General features: G+C 49.2%; 1 long non-coding RNA gene across 1 annotated transcript; it reads left to right on the top strand.

Moving 5' to 3' along the window:
- Positions 1-408: 408 nt before the first annotated feature.
- Positions 409-3,151, top strand: LOC134542126 (uncharacterized). Its single transcript, XR_010076743.1, has 2 exons — positions 409-1,211; positions 1,284-3,151. It is a non-coding gene; the product is annotated as an uncharacterized LOC134542126 (long non-coding RNA).
- Positions 3,152-18,055: the final 14,904 nt, after the last annotated feature.

The raw sequence follows: 18,055 nt of genomic DNA, 5'->3' as shown, positions 1-18,055 counted from the left end.
GCCTCTCATCTATAGGACCACTGAGTCTGTTAATTAATGTGTAAATTCGTAAAATTTATGTCCAAGTATTATTTAAATCCTCTATAAAGTCAATTTAATTCATGAAATCAATGTTTATAATAAGTTTCGGCGACGATGTGACGTAAAAACGGGAGTTTCGTGATTCGTGCATAAGATTAGGGCACAAAAAATCTGGGCACTTTTATTACTCACGTTAATCACTCCTATGATATTTATCTTTTTAGATAAATCCTATTTAAATGTTCTGAACTCCCTAATGGTTCATAATTATCATCCACTATCCGGGATGCCTGATGCTAGATAGCTAATTTTCAGGATTTAAATTCGCCGACGTCACGAAGTTGCCGCTCATTCAGCTGGCCATTGTAGAACTCTCTTTCTTACTAGTTTCCTCAAAATAACCAGTAAGACTCACTTTTAAATGGTGGCCCGTGATTGGCCAAAAGGACCGTTTCAGTTACCTAATTTCTTACCGAAAACGTAAACTCCGAACGCAACAATTGCGCGGATAACAAAATTTCACTTAAAATTCAAATACATAAATATTAAAATTAATAATTTACATAATAAAATTACGGCGTTAATTTTACCGTTTACAGTTTTCAAGTCCATTAGTCCTTAGAGGGGTATCAACAATACCTCGTTCAAATAGTCCGGTAAAAATCCAAAGAATCACTTTTCCATAGACATACATAACCAAATATTGCCGTTTCTGAAAATAAATGATATTATACATAGAGCAAACAAAAATAAAATAAATCGTAAATAATAATAAATAATTAAACTGTCAAAACAAACATGTTGCAGTACAGATTTTGCCGCCCTTGTCAATTACATTGAACAGTGCTCTTTGACCTGTTCAAAACGGTGCAATGTGATTGGCACTTCTCTTTCTCCGTCGCACAATACACAACACTCTTCGTTGCCTAGCAACGCGCGCACCAAACGACAAACAAAAAAAACAACTTGAGAGAGACTACCTCTCCTCGATTCGTTTTTTACCGTTGCGCGCCTGAAAATCGCGCCTTTTTAAACACTTTTTATCGGGTCGTCGCTGCTAACAGACCTGCGCGAAGAAGTTCACGGATTTTGCAGTGCAAAATCTTCGAAGGCTGGAACTGCTGCTGCTCTCCGACAGCTTCTGCCTTGAGCCGCTCCTGTTGAGAAGGACTCGGGAGGACTTACTTACTGTGAGTATGATTCACTAAAGGGATTCGAAGGGGTGCAATGTACACGTGAGTCAACAATAGGACGTTCTCCAGGTCACGTCACGGCAATGGGTCAACGTCCATCTGCGGTGATGACTGCATCCTTGCTGCGACTCCTCCTTCCTGCAGCGGACAGCGGCGTCGAGACGGCGCCTGTCCTCAAAACGACCAACAAACCTGGCCTGGTTCACCACGCGTCGACGGGGTCTGGCGTGGGGCGATGATGCTGTACCAGACAGCACGGCATCTGGCACTGCAGCTGACGTCATCAACTGCTGATGTGGCGGCGTCCAGCCGCCCTGCCTCACGACTACGCGCGAGACGGCGTCGTGGCGTCTGCGGTGCTGATTGCGTGGGGCGAGGTCACCACTTCCCACAAGGAAGCACTCGTCTATTCCCATCACTGTTAGGTACACAATCGTTGCGAACCGCACTACGTCTAGCTCACTCTGGTGTAACCTTCGCACCTGACTTAAGTATAGGTGTCCGGGTCTTAATCGATACCTTAATCACTATGTGCGTACTTGTACTCTTGCAAATACAAGTGTCTGCAGGCAATACAACTTGTGTACTTGCCGCGGAACACTATGACGTCACCGTTAAAACAAAAATATCTTAAATTAACCTTAAAATTCCTAGCTTAACATATAACATTCTCATTATTAACATCATTGTTAGAAAAAAAAATAAATAAATACTATTAATTATTAAATCTCAATTCTTGCATAACAATGCCTGGTTATCAATATCCATTAAATTCAATATTAGTACTTTGCTTGCTACTAACATATCACATTGTTAGTTCGTACTTGATTAGTATGCATCACAGTGCATTTGCTTGTTTGTGTTCTCATTTCATGAGATTTCATACATTTCACCACAACATTTCATTATAGCGTATCATTATTGAATATCAAACATCACATGTTTTGCTTTTCATTATAACATATTGATAGCTAACATAATTTATATTCATTACTCAATGTTTGTAACTTACATGTTTACATTTCATTATTAAAAATATTTGCATTTAACTATAGCATATTTAGCTTGCAATTTACATTTGCATTTCATCACACTTGTTAACATTTCATCCAAGAATATATATCATATCATGTACATACTGACAATTAATAGTTCATTGTTATGTTTACATAGTACATACTAGCAATTGATCATATAATATAACATTTATATATAACTATATATATATAATAACATTTACATAACATACCATTAACCTTTCATTATGTTTACAAGTTATACAATCAAAATTTCATAGCGTTTTTACACATTGTTTACATTATCTTCTCCTATACAGAGAAGTCGTTGGTTTACACAATTACCAACTTAGTAACTTTTTCAATTTCAGTCTGCTGTGCTCAGCTCAACAGCTGTAGAGGCTTTATCTTCCTCCTCTCATCTTCCATTACTGTGTTTTCATCCCGTAGCGGTCTCGCTGGGTTGAATAATGTTCACATTTCATCTCATCTTGGTTACTATCAGTAACACATGAGTCTTGTAATCTACTGAGGCTCCTGGCTTCAGTGTAGCTAAGGTTCCTTTTACAAATCAGCTGTTTCACAAACATGCTGTATCAGGATAGCTTTCAACATAGGGTATCACATGTTCAATATCTTTTTCATTTCTTTTTAAGAAAATTTTCTTGCTTCTTCAATTTTATAACTTCTGTTAGGCGAAGTTGCTTGTGGACACTTGTTTGCCGGAGTATCTTCACTTCTCGTGACAAAGGGCTTAGATCCTGAGTTTTTCAGATCCACATTCTTCGCTATTCTTCACATCATTCGAAGAATACTATTCAAGCAACTATGACAGTGATGCGAGTGAATAGTGTTGAGACGACGTAATTTTCTCGTATAGGGGCTTCTCCCAATAAATTCTTAAAAATCATCGATTTCAAATTTCAGTGTTTTCATTTCATAAAATATCAATGCCTTGACATCCAAAGTTTAATAAACTAAATATTTCAGCTAAATCTGATTGGATTTGTATGCGAAATGAGTGCATACTTTTCTAACCTGCATTCTGGGTAGAATGCAATCCTAAAGATCATTCTTTTCCCTAAATTCATCCCAGAAATGGTAATAAAATAGTGAAGTTTTAAAATCTTAGTGAGTTCTTCTATAAATATTAGAAAATTTAGTGATTTTCTATTTTTCATCATCAACATAACGACGCCTATTGGATTACTCAGCATCATCATTAAATCAAGGTAACCTGCATAATATTACTCTGCTTGTAGTTGCAAAGGGTTATGTGCTTTTAGAGATGCTTTGCATGCCAGTGTTTATATATGTCTACACAGCAGGATGGGGTATCATACCACCTAGTTACATTGACACTAAATAAGCTTAATTTCTTCTCGTTTGTTAGTACACAGTACATACAGCTTCACATAGGTATAGGCTAGTCTAATGTTGTATATATATGTCTTAGTGACATTTGAGTTCATACTCATACGAGGAATTGTGCAAGCCAACTGATACATAAATACAATACACATTGTACACAGGTAGCTTCACAGGCTACAATAACATCTGTATGGGTGGCATTTCACTTCACCTCAAATACAGCAATATAGCGGGAATTACACTTCCGCATAACCACAGGGTAAATATCTGCATAGGTGGCATTTTACTTCACCTTTACACAGAAACAAGCGGGAATTACACCTCCGCTTAACATTACAAATTACAGTGGCTGCACTACGCCTCACATGGCGTACTAGATCACATAATCACAGTGACATACACTTACTCCTCTGTACAGTTCAGATCCTTGGTCTGAAACTTACACTTAGACTGCTCTCAGCTGTTTATGGTACTACACCTTGTACCATCACGAGGCATTCGCAGCTTAGGTCGGTACTGCTTACATAGTAGTAGGGCTCTTGTATTCCCTTAACTGCGTTATATTATAACGGCCTACTGGTCGGCCTGTTGCTGGCTCTGCTAGTGCATAGCAATTCTCTTGTACTATGTCTGTGATGACATAAGGACCTTCAAATAACAAAAACAATTTCTTGGTTACATGTTCCCAGGCCTTGCTTACCGGAGTTGTTTTCTTCAGTACCTGGTCTCCAATTTTAAATTTTGCTAATTTTGATGCTGGTTTCCTCTTGTGTCTGATGTCAGCTTCTGCTGTCAACTTCCTCTTCACTAGAGCTTCTACCTCTTCTCCTGTAGGTAGTTTTTCCTCTTCATTAGGGGTGTGTTCACATCGGGGTAAATATTTCGGGTTGATCGCCACCGATCTATTCAGGCTCATGGCTTCTCCAGGGGTAACTCCAATAGAACCATGTACAGTATGGTTAATAACGCACTCTACATATGGCAACTTATCTCGCCATGATTGCTGCGAGTTATGGCATAGCGTACGTAAAAGACTCCCTATTGACTTCATGAGTCTTTCCACAGGGTTACTTTGTGGATGCCGTACACTGATGGTTGTAGGTATTGCACCTAATTTCCTGACTCCTGTTTGCCACAAATCACTGGTAAACTGGGTACCTCTGTCTGACAATACCACTTTAGGTAAACCAATTTCTTCAACGAAAGTTTTTAATTTTTGCATAACTGCTTTTGCAGTTGGGTTCACAATTGCATATAATTTGGTGAATTTTGTGAAAACATCTTGCATCACAAAAACATACTTAACACCTCCCTTTGACTGTGGTAGGGGGCCAAATAAATCAACTGATAATAATTCCAATGGTGCTGTTGGAATGATTGGCTGCAATTCTCCATGCAGGTGTTGTCCAGGTGGTTTCACCTTCTGACATAGGTCACAGGCACTTGTGACCTTACTTACATAGCGTGACATGTTAGGCCAATACACTTGCCTCTTTAATGCTTCAACGAGCTTCTTGCTCCCTACATGTCCCAAGGCTACATGTAGTTCCCAGGTGATTGGTTGCCTCAAATCAGCTGGTATCACTGGTTTCCAGTGATCTTCGAAAATGCCTCTCTTCCTTGACTGGGCAAACAAAACATTTTCTGCTGACAAACAGAAATGTTGGTGAATTTTATTATCAGCTGACTGCTTCTGCAGCTGGTTGATGGTGTTTTTGCAGTACTCATCTGCCTGTTGTTTACATTTTATATCCTTCAGGATATCTCGGAGTTTAGGGTTGGTTTTAAATATTTCTGTGGATATTGGTGCCACTAAAAATTCCTTCTGTCGTTTTGATGTAGATGGTGAACTTTCTTGTAGTTCATGCAGGCGACTTAGGTAATCTGCAGTAGTGTTGGCAGATCCCTTGATATGATGTATATGAATAACATATTCCTGCAGTAGCAAAAACCATCTCGTAAGGCGGCTACCAAATAACTTGCCTGCCTTAAGGCATGTTAACGCCTGGTGATCTGTTAACAATTTCACTGTTTCTCCAAGTAGCAGATCCCTGTACTTCTGGAGTGCCCATATAATGGCCAGAGCCTCTCGCTCTGTAACAGTGTAATTTCTCTCCGCTTTGTTGAGAGTACGACTAGCCATTGCTACAGTCTTTTCAACTCCATTTTCCTCCTGTGCAAGCTTACATCCTAGGGCTGTGTCAGAGGCATCTGTGTATAACAGAAATTCCTTCCCTTGGGTTGGATGGTAGATGACGTGTTCAGTCAGGAACAAGTTTTTCAGGCTGAGGAAGGCTTGCTCGTGCTCTTCACTCCACATCCATGCCTGACCCTTCTTCGATAGGCTGAACAGCGGAACTGCACACTGTGCAACTTGGTTGGAGTATATCCTGTAAAAACCAATTACTCCAAGAAACGCTCTCAGCTGTTTCACGTTCCTCGGTGTAGGAAACTCCTGAATGTTCTGCAGCTTGTCTGGGGCTGTCTTATGTCTTCAAGTGATGCCTGAAGTTGCTCACTTGCTTGTGCATTGTATATGTGCCTGTGCATAGGTTCACTGTACAATATTCCCACGAAATTTTCTCTCACATGCCACTTGCCTGTGAGTATGACTGGAGTTTCACAGTCATTTGAATGAATTTCACATAGTTTAAAATCTATCACTACACCAAATTGTGATAGAAAGTCGGTGCCTATTATTAGCGGTTTTGCTAGGCCTTTCACAACTAGTGCAGTCATGTCTTTCGGTCTGCCTAGGCCGTGTACTGTTATCAGTACCTGTCTGTTTACAATAGGGCTTGCCCTTGATGTCACTCCAATTATCTTGAGTGCTGGTACTGGTATCTTGGGTAGTATGATGCCCTGATGCTCGAGGTAGTTCACCAACTCCTCACTGATACACGTGACTTCAGCGCCACTGTCAATTAATGCATCCACATTGCATTCTTCAATTTTTAATGTCACATGTGGACAAACTGTACAAACTTGATGAACCCTGTTTTCATCATTTTCATTATAGAGAAAGTCTCTTTCACTTTCTCTTAGCATAACAGTGCATATAAATTTATCGTAACTGATGCAGCTGTAGATTGGAGATTTATCGTTATGTACCCCTGAGCCTGAATAGTGGGTTTCTGTTCGGGGCGATCCAACTGAAACCCGTTCTAGTTTAACGTGCCCTGGTTGGCACGTCCACCTGGAACACGTTGTTGTTGTTCGTTGTGGTTCCAATTACTGGGTCCTGCGACGCTGGACACTGCAGCCTTGAACTCGGCTGCTACCGGGTTCACTTCCCCTCTCTGGTAGTATGCAGCTTGATGTCCTGGATGCTGCGCCTGGAATGGTGGCGGAAACGTTGCGTTCTGGTAGCGTTTGTTTCCAGAGAACTGGCTATTCTGGGCATTGCCGCCATGATTCTCTGTCGTCTGGGGGGAATAATGGTGGGGTGGCATTCGGGTTTCTTCGTGCCGGCCCTGGTATCGAGGTTCCTCCGTCTTGCGGTACTTCCTCGCGTACTCTCTCTCGTCTTCAGACGAGGATCTTGGGCGTCGGTCACGGGACTCCCTGGGAGGCCGTACTTCAGGCGAGTAGGAGCGGCGGCGGTTGTCGTTGCGGTCGTCCTTCCTCTTGCGCTGGTACATCTCTTCGTCGCTATGATAGTTCCTCGTATTTGACCACCAGGTCTTCCTCTTGTTGTAGGGGCCTTTGCGTTGGCTCATAGCGTACCGGCCATATGAGCTTTGCTCTCTGCCCTTGGGTTGCCACGTCATAGTGTGGACAGCTGCCTGACGGTTGTCCCTTGGCTTGTTGTCCCTGTTTTGCCAATAGTTATTCAGGGGTGGCTGGCGGTTCTGCTGGGGTACCCTCTCGTGGTCCTCCTTGGGTGCTGGCGTCCTGTCCATTTTCTCCAGCTTGTCGTAGTTCAGGAGCCTCTCTCTGAACTCTGTGACGTCTCGGTACGTCAGGCCGGACAACTGCTTTTGGTAGCGCAGCGGCAACTGAGTGAGTATTGCCGCTACGAACTCCTCGTCCGTCATGGGCAAGTCGAGGTATCTAGTTTTCTCAAACATTGTTGAGAGGTGGGCTTCCAGCGTTGTGCCCTTCCTGGGGTCATACCTCTCAGTATGGAGCTGGGCACGCAGATTGCTCTGAATGCGCAGACTCCAATACTGCTGGCGGAACATGGCCTGGAAGTGATTGTAGCTACTGGTGGTTGCACTCAGCATTTCCCACCAGTAGAAAGCCTGCCCTTTCAACGCACTGTTGAGGCATTTTAGTACCTCAGCCTCGCTGAGATTGAACGTGGCCGCATATTCCTCAAAGCGCTTCAAGAACCGTATAGGGTTCTCGGTAACCCTTCCTGAAAACGTGGGCATGGCCTCTGCCCAATGCTTGGCCGGGTGGTGGATCAGAGTAGCAGGGTCCATACTCGACGTGTTTACAAACGTCCTGCTACTTGGCCGATGAGTGATGGGGGTGACACGTGACGGTTCCTGGGGCAGGTGCTCAGTGTAGCACTCGGTGCCGCCCTGTTGCTTGCTTGTGGTGGGCAGTGTTGGAACAGTAGGTCCATGGCACTCGCTTGCCTGGGCCTGGCCTATACTACCAGCTGATGCAGCTGTAGGGCTCGGTTGGACAGATAGATTTTCAAACCTGTCCCTCAGCGTAGCTGTGGCCACCTCGATGTCACCAAGCCTACTCTCCAGGTGCTGGATGTGCTCACGCACCTCTTCCCTGGCGTTGGCCTGTCCTCGATGCTCGTTGGCCATCATGTTCCTCAGGGACGTGACGTGGGATTCCAACCCATCTACCCTGCTGTTGTATTGGGAGACCTGTTCGGCTATCTGCTGAATCTCCTCATGTTGTTGCAAGAGTCTAACCTCGATGCTGTGCTCGAGATTCCTTAGGCTGGCATTGTTCTGTTCCATGGCAGCATTGGTCTGTTCCAATCCAGCCCTCAACTCAGCCGTGAGATTGATGTTATTTTGCTCTAGTTTTTCAGTGAGAGCAGTGTTGTTTTGCTCTAGTTTTTCAGTGAGAACGGTGTTGTTTTTTTCCAATTTAGAGTCGTTCTGCTTCATCTGAGCATTTGTCTGCAGCAAGATCTGCATCAGTGACTCTAGTGTCACTGGTGGTGGAGTAGGAGTGCTATCCTGGGGTGCAATTGTGTGTAGGACAGTGTCATTTATGTTTTCCTGCTCCATGATTAGGGGAGATGTGAGCCGCCCTAACCTTTCCTCACAGGTGACTACAGGCGAATTCCCTGCAGATGATGAAGGATTCGACTCACTGCTTGAGGTTTGTGCAGTAGCATACTCCTCCCCTACACTTCGTGATCTTTCTCTAAGAAAGTATTTGTTTTGTTCGTCGGCCATAGTGGTGTGCAAGGAAGTAATTGAAAAAAATAATGCGTTACACAAATAGTGCACTTGCACACAGTACTCGGATGGTACAGAATTTACACAAAAAAATTGTTGAGGTGTCCCTTAACCTCAAAATCGGCCCCACCGTATGGGCTCCAAATAAATATGTGCGGGAACCTTCTTAGTTGTTTAGGCCCCGCTAGGGTAGCCAATTAAATATGTAGAGCTACTTTCGTGCTGCTTAGTAGGCTCCACACACACACTTAAACGTTGGGCTGAATAAAACTGTGTAATAAATTAGATTTCTTAAATTGTGTGACTCTTCACTGGTAATGTTGACATAAGGTAAGTCACAGTTAGGTGTTATTTGATTGATATGGAACATACATAAATACACACTGGAGTAGGTGGAATTACAAATAACACAACACAACACTGTGAATATTAAATATAGAATTATTTTATTTCCAATGTAAAAACGATTTAAAAGATTTCAATCTTATTAATATATTTAATTATTATTCATATCCAAAACAACAACCTAACTTAACGGTGACATCATAGTAATTCAATAAAAGTTCAATTACCAGGAGTTATGTTGCGCACATTTAAATATTTTCAAAAGTCTTAATTCGGGTTCGTTGACACTACACAGTTTTTAATTAATGTTTTTTTTTTAGGGAACTTAAATCAATTTACCTCGGCTAGATAGGTTCAAAATCATCGGCAGAGCTCAGAGCCTCTCATCTATAGGACCACTGAGTCTGTTAATTAATGTGTAAATTCGTAAAATTTATGTCCAAGTATTATTTAAATCCTCTATAAAGTCAATTTAATTCATGAAATCAATGTTTATAATAAGTTTCGGCGACGATGTGACGTAAAAACGGGAGTTTCGTGATTCGTGCATAAGATTAGGGCACAAAAAATCTGGGCACTTTTATTACTCACGTTAATCACTCCTATGATATTTATCTTTTTAGATAAATCCTATTTAAATGTTCTGAACTCCCTAATGGTTCATAATTATCATCCACTATCCGGGATGCCTGATGCTAGATAGCTAATTTTCAGGATTTAAATTCGCCGACGTCACGAAGTTGCCGCTCATTCAGCTGGCCATTGTAGAACTCTCTTTCTTACTAGTTTCCTCAAAATAACCAGTAAGACTCACTTTTAAATGGTGGCCCGTGATTGGCCAAAAGGACCGTTTCAGTTACCTAATTTCTTACCGAAAACGTAAACTCCGAACGCAACAATTGCGCGGATAACAAAATTTCACTTAAAATTCAAATACATAAATATTAAAATTAATAATTTACATAATAAAATTACGGCGTTAATTTTACCGTTTACAGTTTTCAAGTCCATTAGTCCTTAGAGGGGTATCAACAATACCTCGTTCAAATAGTCCGGTAAAAATCCAAAGAATCACTTTTCCATAGACATACATAACCAAATATTGCCGTTTCTGAAAATAAATGATATTATACATAGAGCAAACAAAAATAAAATAAATCGTAAATAATAATAAATAATTAAACTGTCAAAACAAACATGTTGTAGTACAACGTGTATAATTAACAGGTTTCTTGTCACAACACTGGGTATTTACATAATTGTCCTGAATTAGGCTGGGCAGGTAGACAAAGTTTCCTTAATTTACATTCCCCTTTGTCTGCCATCTAGGGGCGGGTTGCGAACTAACTTTCATCCCCATAGATTATGTAGGATGGGTGGCGCACTTGGGGCTTGTGCTATCATACCAGCCGAGGCCAAACTGGTGGACATGACAATTCGCCCCCCTCCCTCTGTGGCCTTGACTGGGATCGTTGCACATGCCAGGAGTCAGCACGCTGGGTTTCAGTCCCAGGGCTGACTCCTCTACACTGGCCACTACACTATGTGGAGGATAGACGGTAGCGGGCTGGTCTGCCCAGCCGTTCCCATGGTCGTAGGGTCCTGGAGGTAGTTGTCCTGGTGAAGAGGGGCTAGTAGGTTCCTGGGGTTCGGGGTTTTTGGACAGATCTGTTTTCCATCTCCATGGCTGCAGGTGAATCCTGTTCTGGGGAAACCATATCCCTCGGTCTGGAAAAGGCTCTTTCTTCCAGTGGCATCTTGCCTTTGAGAGGGCGCCGCTCAGCGGCTGTCTCCATGACTGCATGGTCGATTTCCCCTATGGGGTTCCTCCTTTCTGGCACCACTGAAAACCACTGCCCGAGTTATTTTGGCTTAGCTTGGTTGTGGCAGAGCGAAGGGAAGGAGTTTCTTGAGGTCTCTGGTCCCCTTGCGTCAACACAACCATAGGTTGGTCTCTGTGTTGTTCAGTGCAGATTCCAGGATTAGGGTTGACGTCGTCTGGCCGACGACCACCCCAGAGCCCGACCTGCACCCGCCAGTATACGCTCCCGCTAACGGAACACACCCCTGGCCATGGCCCACCCGAGTCAGGCGAGCCGAACAGCAATTAAAGGCAAAACCGCGGAAACCTGAGTAGACAAGAGAAGAACCGTACCCATTCCTCCTGAAACATTAAATTAGGATTTTAGCGACAATAAAATCTCTTCCAGACACACCCGTTTGGAGTCTAGCGTAATGAGGTCACGCCTGGCGCGAGAGAGGCCGAGCCTCCCTCGGACGCCATGCCAGTTCGGCAGTTCAGCGCAGCTCATGGACCGGGGCGGACCTACGTCCCACGGAGAGGCAACATCCTTTGTCTACATTGAAAGTAACGTCCGGTAAATATAGTCACTAATTAACAAAACCCCCTTTATTACTTAACCTCTCCGTGAGTACCCGGTCCCTTTTTTCGGTCCAGGACCTAATCCGGCCGCATCAACTTAAGGACACCCCGCACCACACTTGGTCAACGGGGCTGCTCTTCAGCATACGGCACGGGCCGTCTCCCGCAACGTACAGAACTTTATTTAAGGTCACGCGCACGGCGCTGACCACAAACCCGCAAGGGAACTTGGACAAACTTAATTGCGGTGCGTGTTTCACCACAGTGGGCACAACACCCGCGCCGAGACATTTGCATACGGGATTGGCCGCCTCCAATCGCCCGCCCCCTTAATTCAGTGTATTTTTGTATCCCGTATTTTGTGCTGCTAACTTACGTTACCCGAGTAACGAGTGCCACGTAACTTGTGCGCGCCCCCTTAATCCAGTGTATTTTTGTATCCCGTGTTTTGTATTGCTAACTTACGTTACCCGAGTAACGAGTGCCACGTAACTTGTGCGCACCCCCTTAATTCAGTGTATTTTTGTATCCCGTATTTTGTATTGCTAACTTACGTTACCCGAGTAACGAGTGCCACGTAACCTGTACGCGCCCCCTTAATTCAGCGTATTTTGTGTCCCGCCTTTGTGTTACGAAATTACGTTACCTGCGTACCCAGTGAGACGTCTGAGACATAACAGCATCCGAGGCCACGTAACGCGGAACACAAACAATACGGCGCCACGGAATAACAAGTAACAACCCCCCGGGGACCTCTGTAGAGTGTTGTATTGTGTACGACTCGCTCCTCTGAATAAAAGGTACGACACCACCACCTCAACTCCACGCCTCTTATTTAAAATCATCTCACGCAACACCGCCGCCGGCCCTAGTGGGCCACGCAGGGGCACATACATCCACGACCCCAAATTCACGACTAGAAACGAGCTAGTCTGGCGCCCACCCGGACAACACAGATCAAGAACCGCCTTTTCCCACTAGGAGCCACACCGGGACTCGAGCCCGAGACCCCGGACGACGGCATTTGGCGCCCGCTGCGTGGGGCAGAAAATAACGTGAAAAAAATTTTTTTTTCCCCCTTCTGGACATTTTCGAAATAAATTCACCAACAGGCGACAGCGGAGACACGAAACGGCCATTTTGGACACAGGAAGGGTCGAAGGCCAGACAGACCGGCGCGACGAGGCGAGCGGACAAAGGACACTCCAACCACCCCCACCCCCGCACGTCATCACGGCGAGGCGAGCAACGGAGCGACGTCACCACCCCCACTCCGCGCGGACCATTTTCGCCTCCTCTTTGTGCGGCTGTCCGGGCACCTACCCCCACCTCGTCACCCCGCTTCACGCTCTCCGCTTCGGGCAATCATCCTGATACCCCCACTCCGCGCGGACCGTTTTCGCCTCCTCTTTGTGCGGCTGTCCGGGCACCTGCCCGCCACCGATCTCAAACCCGCGCGCTACAACACGCGCCCAGACTACAAACAGCCCGTCACAGACGGCGAACTTGAGCGTACAACATACAGCTCAACATGCAGGCACCACCTACAGACCTCGTGTGCACGCGTTGCCTATTACCAAGGGAAATAGACCTATTGACGGGATCACTGCCGTGGTACAGGACATGCCAATGCGCGAACACCCGGGACAACGTCACCGAGCAGACCTGGGGCAAGCCCTGGAGCGAGACGTTACTCGGCGAGCCGCACACCCAATTACCGTGGTCATGGGCACCGCTTAAGACGGAGGCACAAGCTAACGTCACACTGGGAGGCATACTTCCGACTATGGGCCTCACGAGTGCGCGGACCAATCCGGCACCCAAATACATCCCACCACCAAGCGCAATCACCGGACCAAACACGGGGATGCATACACGCAACCCGTGCTACACAGGGAAGTTAGCACTACCCGAGTTCAGCGGAATAGGGCACGAAGTACCCAGAGACTTCCTAACACACTGCGAGGTCAGACTGGCACGGTCTGGAATACCGACCGATGAGTGGTCGGGGCGAGCGAGCGAACAGCTGAAGGGGACCGCCCGCCAATGGTGGAACATCTGGGGACGCTTCGGCATGCCCTGGGAGGAGTTTGCCATGTCGGTCAACCGCCGATTTGACACGGAACACGCACTGGTCCAATGCACGACACAGTTCTATGGCGAACGCCAACGCGACGGCGAACCCGTCGAGCAGTTTCTGGCCAAGAAAATGCAACTGTTCAATCGAGTAGCACCAGGTGCCGCGCCAGCCACCGCGCTCGCAACCATTACCACCCTCCTACACAATGAACTGCAACCGTTCATGCGGTGTTACCGCGCAGAGGAAGTCGAGGATTACGTCCGACAAGCCATAGACACGGAACGGAACATCCGGGGACTGCGACACTATGACCCCCCGAACACCGACCGGGACCTGGCCAGACGCCCAATGTGTCAGAGAATAGCCAGCGTCCAGAACCGGGAAGCAGGGGGCTACCCACCCGACCGCCCGCGACGAGCCATCGAGGACGCACCACCACCTGGTAGGCCCGATGGGTCATCGACACAGCAGGTACCCCCACTACCGCGATGCCAGTTGGGCTGCCCCGCAAGTACCCGCCACTGGCATGTCGACTGCCCACGCCGGCAAACACCACCCGTCACCAACACGTCGGGAAACGCCCACCCGGGGGCACGGCGGTAAAACCCGCGCCTCCGAGCAAACCGAGCCAACCCACACCCGCCGCGGAAATAGCCGCACCGCAGCTAAACCAGCTAGTCCGTCCCCGCGACGGCCTACTCCGCATCCCCGTGGAAGTCAACGGGCGACCCACGGCGGCCCTGGTAGACACGGGCGCGAGCCACGTGTTCGTGGCCCCCCACCTGGTACCCCCCGGCGCGCTGCAGCCCCACCAAGCCGAGTTATGGTTAGCAACCAGCACGCAACCGGGAAGGACAGTGGGGCAAGCCGAACTCGAGGTACGCATTCGGGACGACGTCACCACGGTAACCGCCCTAGTGGTAGAGGACTTACACGAAGGGATAGTACTAGGCCAACCATGGTTAGCGCGACAAGATGCGGTGATCGAAATGAAACCCAGACGGGTTTACATTGGCACCCGCGAGCGGCTCACGGTGTACGCCATAGGCACTACCCCCGAGAGTCAGGGGGAGAAAGTAACCTTAGACCAGTTCCGCCACAACGTCCCCCACGAGTACCGAGCAGCAGTGGAACGCGTGTTGGCAGAAAGGCAGGACGTCTTCGCGGTAGCCGACCCACTGAAGCGCACCACCATCACCGAACACCACATCCCGACCACCCACGACAACCCAGTACACGAGGCCCCGAGAGGCTACGGGTTCCGGAAGCAGAGGGCCATCCGGGAGCAAGTGGCGGACATGCTTCGCGATGGGGTAGTCAAACCGTCCAACAGTCATTACAATGCTTGCGTCGTATTAGCCCCAAAGAAAGACGGTTCGCTACGCTTCTGCGTCGATTTTCGGCCGCTAAACGCGATCACGATTAGCTCACCCCCACCTCAAATCAGCGTCGACGCCGCCGTAGCCGGACTCGGCCACGCGAAAGTCTTCAGTACGCTCGACCTGAAGGCTGGGTATTGGCAAGTGCCCATACGGGCGGAAGACAGGGGGAAAACCGCGTTCACGATACCAGACGGGCGGAAGTTTCAATTTCGCGCCATGCCTTTTGGGCTAAAGTGCGCACCGGCCACGTTCCAGGGAATGATGACCCGAGTGTTGGAGGGGTACCTGAGCCGGTTTGCGATCGCGTACCTCGACGACGTGATCGTCTTCTCCGAGACGTGGGAGGACCACGCCAGACACCTGGCGCTGGTCCTAGAACGCTTGGCCACACACCATCTCACGGCCGCACACCACAAGTGTCATATCGGGACCCAGGAGGTCGAATTCCTGGGCCACCTAGTAAGCGCGGCTGGCAACCGACCCCAACCCGTTCACTTGCGCAAGATCGCTGAAGCGGCACCACCGCGGACGAGGAAGCAACTCCAACGGTTTATCGGCCTGGTGAACTGGCTCAGGGGGTACATCCCCGACTTCTCCCGTACCATCGCACCACTGACCGACCTCCTGTCACCGCGGGCACGGTACCATTGGGGCGAACCCGCGCAACGCGCCTTTGAAGAAATAAAAGCCGCCTTCACTCGCTGTCACACCCTCACACGAGTAGACCCCGGACGCCGCCTCTACCTCCAGACCGACGCCAGCGCACTCGGTGTGGGCGCGGTGCTTTTTCACACGGACCCGAACGGGGTCCGCGAGGTCATCGACTACGCTAGCGCAAAGCTCGGACCGGCCGAACGCCGGTATCACAGCAACGAGCAAGAGTGCCTAGCCGTAGTCTGGGCCATGAAAAAGTACCGGCCCCACCTGGAGGGGAAGTGCTTCACACTGAGGACGGACAACAGCTGCCTCACCTGGCTGCGTACGATGCAGGGCCGGAAAGGCAAACTCATACGATGGGCGCTATTCCTCCAGTCGTTCGACTTCGACGTCGAGCACGTTCCCGGCACAGAGAACCAGCTCCCCGACTTACTGTCGCGGGAACCCGACGACCGAACAGAGCTGACGGACGAGGACGACTGGGAGGAGATTCTACCCCCGGACACACCACACGGACACGCATCGCACGACTCGGCATGCACGCGCATCACGGCCGACGCGGACGGGGACGAAGGCCCACCCAACACCGTGGCCGACGTCCAGGACCGGGTACGTCGAGCACAGGAAACGTCAATAGACGCGGCAAGACGCCGCCAGCAAGCGACAGCCGGACACAAGGCGTGGCGCGTGCAAGACGGCCTGATTCAGACTCACACACCTGGACACCAGGAAGACTGGAGGACCTACGTCCCGACGGAAGCCCGAGAAGCGGTCCTTCGGTTCTTCCACGACCACGACCTCGCTGGACACCCGGGGACCGATCAGACACGACGAGAAGTCACCCGGCACTACCACTGGCCCCGCGTCACGTACGACGTACGTACGTACGTGCGCGAATGCGAGGTCTGTCAGGCGAGGAAAGCGAGGCGGCGTGACGGCGAGGAGCAACAACGACCCAGGGAACCCACCACCGCCTTCCAAACGATAGCCTTAGACGTAATGGGCCCCTACCCCCGCACGCCGCGCGGCAAATGCTTCCTCCTCGTCGTGACGGACCTCTTCACGCGGTGGACAGAGGCGTATCCATGCGGGAACGTGCGCACACCTACCATCATCAGCCTGCTGACCAGGGAGTTCCTGTCACGTTGGGGATACCCCCAGTCGGTGTTAACGGACAACGCCAGTCAGTTCCTGGGGCGACATTGGAAGGGCTGGTGCGACGAACACCAGATCGAGCACCACACGACGCCCGCCTACCACCCGAGAGCGAACCCGACAGAGCGCCGGAACCAGGAACTGAAGGCACAGCTCCGGATCCGGCTGGGGGCGGACCACACGCAGTGGGACCTGCACGTGGCTGACGCCCTCTTCTGTGTACGACGCCGCACCAACGCCGCAACCGGCCGCACACCAGCCGAAATGATACAGGGCCACAACCTGCCCTTACCGGGAGAATGGGCCACACACGGCACTCCACACCCCGAAGAGACAACGGAGGAACGTGACCAACGACGGGTGACTCTGCACGACGAGGCAAGACGTAGGCAGGAGAGGTACGCCAACCGGATCACCCCAACCACAGATCATCCTCCACCCGCCGTGCAGGTCGGCGATCAGGTGTTCGCGCGACTACACCCACTTTCAGCCGCACCCCGCAACTATTGCGCGGGACTGGCCCCGCGCTGGGGCGGGCCATACACGGTACGGCGACGACTAGGCAGGACGACGTACTTAGTCCGCACGGAGGGACGGCGCCTGAAGAAGGTGCACAGGGACGACATCCGGCTCACCACCCTACCTGGGGAGAGGAACCCAGACGGAGACGCAGGACCCCCCACTCCGGACGAAAACGGACGCCGTACGCCGGAGAGCGACGTAGTCCAGGAAGAGGACGACTCGCCAGAAGCGACCCCCGCTAGGAGCCGACCCGAACCGCGCCCATACCGCACCCTGGTGTTCACGAACACCACGTCCAACAGGCCCCGCGACGAACCCGCGGACACGCCCGGGACATCACCCGCAGTGGCCGCATCAGATGACGAGGCGAGGCCACAACCACGGCGGTGGCGGCGCCCTCCCACGTACCATGACGATTACGCACTTAGCACGGCCACGGGGGACACCGGGGGCGACCCCGCCCACGACGTGCCAGACGAGCCGGAAGAGGTCCACGAGGACGCACCGGAGACGGCAGTGGTACCCTGGGAGGGGAGCGTGGTGTACGAGAGC

This window comes from Bacillus rossius, chromosome 1, assembly GCF_032445375.1.
Source record: "Bacillus rossius redtenbacheri isolate Brsri chromosome 1, Brsri_v3, whole genome shotgun sequence".
In the NCBI taxonomy this organism is placed as follows: domain Eukaryota; kingdom Metazoa; phylum Arthropoda; class Insecta; order Phasmatodea; family Bacillidae; genus Bacillus; species Bacillus rossius.
This window is presented reverse-complemented; position numbering and strand designations above follow the sequence as displayed.